This window comes from Odontesthes bonariensis, unplaced genomic scaffold (assembly GCF_027942865.1).
Source record: "Odontesthes bonariensis isolate fOdoBon6 unplaced genomic scaffold, fOdoBon6.hap1 scaffold_111, whole genome shotgun sequence".
NCBI classification, from domain to species: Eukaryota; Metazoa; Chordata; class Actinopteri; order Atheriniformes; family Atherinopsidae; genus Odontesthes; species Odontesthes bonariensis.
The window spans coordinates 232501-237500 of NW_027457370.1; positions in this window are offsets into that span (position 1 = coordinate 232501).

The window sequence follows — 5000 nt, forward strand, 5'->3', positions numbered from 1 at the left end:
CTAACCCCAGCTCTAACCCTAACCCGGCTGGAGGGCATGGAGCCCGGTTCTCCTTAACCCTAACCCCAGCCCCAACCCTAACCCTAACCCCAGCTCTAGCCCTAACCCCAGCCCCAGCCCCAAACCGGCCCTAGGGCCTGGAGCCCGGTTCTCCTTAACCCTAACCCCAGCTCTAACCCTAACCCGGCTGGAGGGCATGGAGCCCGGTTCTCCTTAACCCTAACCCCAGCCCCAGCCCCAAACCTAACCCTAACCCGGCCGGAGGGGCTGGAGCCCGGTTCTCCTTAACCCTAACCCGGGGTCGGCTTGTTTGAGAAAGAAACCCAGGAATCGCCTTCTTTTCCCGAGTTAAGACGAAATACGGATTTTTGTAAAAAAAAGATTTCCTTGGGCCAAACCAAGTTCAGACTCTTTAGTCCTTCATATATAGCCATTCCGAGTAGGTTCCATGCACAAAACCTCTTTAAATGGCCTTTTTTTGACAAAGAAACCCAGGAATCGCCTTCTTTTCCCGAGTTAAGACCAAATACGGATTTTTGTTAAAAAATGATTTCCTTGGGCCAAACCAAGTTCAGACTCCTTAGTCCGTTATGTCTATGTTCATTCTGAGTAGGTTCCATGCACAAACCTCTTTAAATGGCCTTTTTTGAGAGAGAAACCCAGGAATCGCCTTCTTTTCCCGAGTTAAGACGAAATACGGATTTTTGTTAAAAAATGATTTCCTTGGGCCAAACCAAGTTCAGACTCCTTAGTCCGTTATGTATATGTTCATTCTGAGTAGGTTCCATGCTTAAACCTCTTTAAATTGCCTTTTTTGAGAAAGAAACACCGCAAAAGCTTTCCTTTGCGGAGTGATGTCGTTGCGCAGGGCATGAGTGCCTGGATGTTCTGAGAGGGGAGCAGGGATGAATGCCTGACCGAGGAGAGGTGCTGAAACTCGGCCTGGATGTGTCATTGCGCAGGGCATGAGTGCCTGGATGTTCTGAGAGGGGAGCAGGGATGAATGCTGGACCGAGGAGAGGTGCTGAAACTCGGCCTGGATGTGTGTCTGTGCGCAGGGCATGAGTGCCTGGATGCTGTGAGAGGGGAGCAGGGATGAATGCTGGACCGAGGAGAGGTGCTGAAACTCGGCCTGGGTGTGTGACTGTGCGCAGGGCATGAGTGCCTGGATGCTGTGAGAGGGGAGCAGGGATGAATGCCTGACCGAGGAGAGGTGCTGAAACTCGGCCTGGATGTGTCGTTGCGCAGGGCATGAGTGCCTGGATGCTATGAGAGTGGAGCAGGGATGAATGCTGGACCGAGCAGAGGTGCTGAAACTCGGCCTGGATGTGTGTCTGTGCGCAGGGCATGAGTGCCTGGATGCTATGAGAGTGGAGCAGGGATGAATGCTGGACCGAGGAGAGGTGCTGAAACTCGGCCAGGATGTGTGTCTGTGCGCAGGGCATGAGTGCCTGGATGCTATGAGAGTGGAGCAGGGATGAATGCTGGACCGAGCAGAGGTGCTGAAACTCGGCCTGGATGTGTGTCTGTGCGCAGGGCATGAGTGCCTGGATGCTATGAGAGTGGAGCAGGGATGAATGCTGGACCGAGGAGAGGTGCTGAAACTCGGCCTGGATCTGTGTCTGTGACTGGACGTTATGAGAGGGGAGCAGGGATGAATTCCTGACCGAGGAGAGGTGCTGAAACTCGGCCTGGATGTGTCATTGCACAGGGCATGAGTGCCTGGATGTTCTGAGAGGGGAGCAGGGATGAATGCTGGACCGAGGAGAGGTGCTGAAACTCGGCCTGGATCTGTGTCTGTGACTGGACGTTATGAGAGGGGAGCAGGGATGAATTCCTGACCGAGGAGAGGTGCTGAAACTCGGCCTGGATGTGTCATTGCACAGGGCATGAGTGCCTGGACGTTATGAGAGGGGAGCAGGGATGATTGCCTGACCGAAGAGAGGTGCTGAAACTCGGCCTGGATGTGTGTCTCTGGGCCGGGCATGAGAGACTGGCTGTTGGGAGAGGACGGCAGCCATGAATACTGGACCGAGGAGAGGTGCTGAAACTCGGCCTGGATGTGTGTCTGTGGGCAGGGCATGAGAGACTGGCTGTTGGGAGAGGAAAGCAGCCATGAATGCTGTCCATGCAGAGGTGCTGAAACTCGGCCTGGATGTGTGTCTGTGGGCAGGGCACGAGAGCCTGGATGTTGGGCATGAATCCCAGTTCAAAAAAAGGACCTTTTCTGAAAGAAACACAGGAATCGCCTTCTTTTCCCGAGTTAAGACGAAATACGGATTTTTGTTAAAAAGTGATTTCCTTGGGCCAGAACAAGTTCAGACTCCTTGGTCCTTCATATATACATACATATATATCCATTCTAAGTAAGTTCCATGCATAAACCTGCACAAACCCGGATAAATGGCCTCTTTTGGGATCAAAACACAGGAATCGCCTTCTTTTCCCGAGTTAAGACGAAATACGGATTTTTGTTAAAAAGTGATTTCCTTGGGCCAGAACAAGTTCAGACTCCTTAGTCCTTCATATATACATACATATATATCCATTCTAAGTAAGTTCCATGCATAAACCTGCACAAACCCGGATAAATGGCCTCTTTTGGGATCAAAACACAGGAATCGCCTTCTTTTCCCGAGTTAAGACGAAATACGGATTTTTGTTAAAAAATGATTTCCTTGGGCCAGAACAAGTTCAGACTCCTTAGTCCTTCATATATACATAGAGATATATCCATTCTAAGTAAGTTCCATGCATAAACCTGCACAAACCCGGATAAATGGCCTCTTTTGGGATCAAAACACAGGAATCGCCTTCTTTTCCCGAGTTAAGACGAAATACGGATTTTTGTTAAAAAGTGATTTCCTTGGGCCAGAACAAGTTCAGACTCCTTAGTCCTTCATATATACATAGAGATATATCCATTCTAAGTAAGTTCCATGCATAAACCTGCACAAACCCGGATAAATGGCCTCTTTTGAGATCAAAACACAGGAATCGCCTTCTTTTCCCGAGTTAAGACGAAATACGGATTTTTGTTAAAAAGTGATTTCCTTGGGCCAGAACAAGTTCAGACTCCTTAGTCCTTCATATATCCATTATAAGTAGGAACCATGCACACACCTCTTTAAATGACCTTTATCCCGGTTCAGAAAAACGCCAAAGTGTCAAAAAGTACCAGGGGCATGAAGCCCGGTTCAGAAAAACGCCAAAGTGTCAAAAAGTACCAGGGGCATGAAGCCCGGTTCAGAAAAACGCCAAAGTGTCAAAAAGTACCAGGGGCATGAAGCCCGGTTCAGAAAAACGTCAAAGTGTCAAAAAGTACCAGGGGCATGAAGCCCGGTTGAGAAATATTTTCTAAGTGCCACATAGTACCAGAGGTGAAAAAGTTTATAGTACCAGGGGTGATAAAGTTTGAAAAAATTTCTGTCAGAGAACGGGAAAAGGGGACGATGGGCCGAGTCAGCCCAAGGCCCGCCCCTATTCTCCCACACGACGAGGTTATTAGCAGACGACGAAAACACCATCTGCACGATTTCAGAAACCCAGTTTTCGGAAAAATATCTGAGTACCAGACTGGGACGGTGAATTGATAATCCGAAAGATGACACTTTCCACGGCCTGAAATGATGGAGGAAGGGGGCAAAAGCTCCAGCCTGGCTCCTGGAGGAGGGGTCCAAAGGCAAGAACGTGTGTCCGAGGATGGGTGCAGGAGAGCGGATTCAAGGCGCGGCTGACCGCTGGAAGCTCCAGGCCGGTTCCTGGAAGATGGGAGGCCGACTTTGGCAGAGCATGAGTCCGAGGAAGGTGCTGGAGAGCGGATTCAAGGCGCGGCTGACCGCTGGAAGCTCCAGGCCGGTTCCTGGAAGATGGGAGGCCGACTTTGGCAGAGCATGAGTCCGAGGAAGGTGCTTGAGAGCGGATTCAAGGCGCGGCTGACCGCTAAAGGCTCCAGGCTGGTTCCTGGAAGATGGGAGGCCGGCCTGGAGGAGAATGTGTCCGAGGAAGGTGCTGGAGAGCGGATTCAAGGTGCGGCTGACCGCTGGAAGCTCCAGGCTGGTTCCTGGAAGATGGGAGGCCGACTTTGGCAGAGCATGAGTCCGAGGAAGGTGCTGGAGAGCGGATTCAAGGCGCGGCTGACCGCTAAAGGCTCCAGGCTGGTTCTTTGAAGATGTGAGGCCGGCCTGGAGGAGAGTGTGTCCGAGATAGGTGCTGGAGAGCGGATTCAAGGCGCGGCTGACCGCTGGAAGCTCCAGGCTGGTTCCTGGAAGATGGGAGGCCGACTTTGGCAGAGCATGAGTCCGAGGAAGGTGCTGGAGAGCGGATTCAAGGTGCGGCTGACCGCTGGAAGCTCCAGGCTGGTTCTTTGAAGATGTGAGGCCGGCCTGGAGGAGAATGAGTCCGAGGAAGGTGCTGGAGAGCGGATTCAAGGTGCGGCTGACCGCTGGAAGCTCCAGGCTGGTTCTTTGAAGATGTGAGGCCGGCCTGGAGGAGAATGAGTCCGAGATAGGTGCTGGAGAGCGGATTCAAGGTGCGGCTGACCGCTGGAAGCTCCAGGCTGGTTCCTGGAAGATGTGAGGCCGACTTTGGCAGAGCATGAGTCCGAGGAAGGTGCTTGAGAGCGGATTCAAGGTGCGGCTGACCGCTGGAAGCTCCAGGCTGGTTCTTTGAAGATGTGAGGCCGGCCTGGAGGAGAATGAGTCCGAGGAAGGTGCTGGAGAGCGGATTCAAGGTGCGGCTGACCGCTGGAAGCTCCAGGCTGGTTCTTTGAAGATGTGAGGCCGGCCTGGAGGAGAATGAGTCCGAGATAGGTGCTGGAGAGCGGATTCAAGGTGCGGCTGACCGCTGGAAGCTCCAGGCTGGTTCCTGGAAGATGTGAGGCCGACTTTGGCAGAGCATGAGTCCGAGGAAGGTGCTTGAGAGCGGATTCAAGGTGCGGCTGACCGCTAGAAGCTCCAGGCTGGTTCCTGGAAGATGTGAGGCCGACTTTGGCAGAGCAT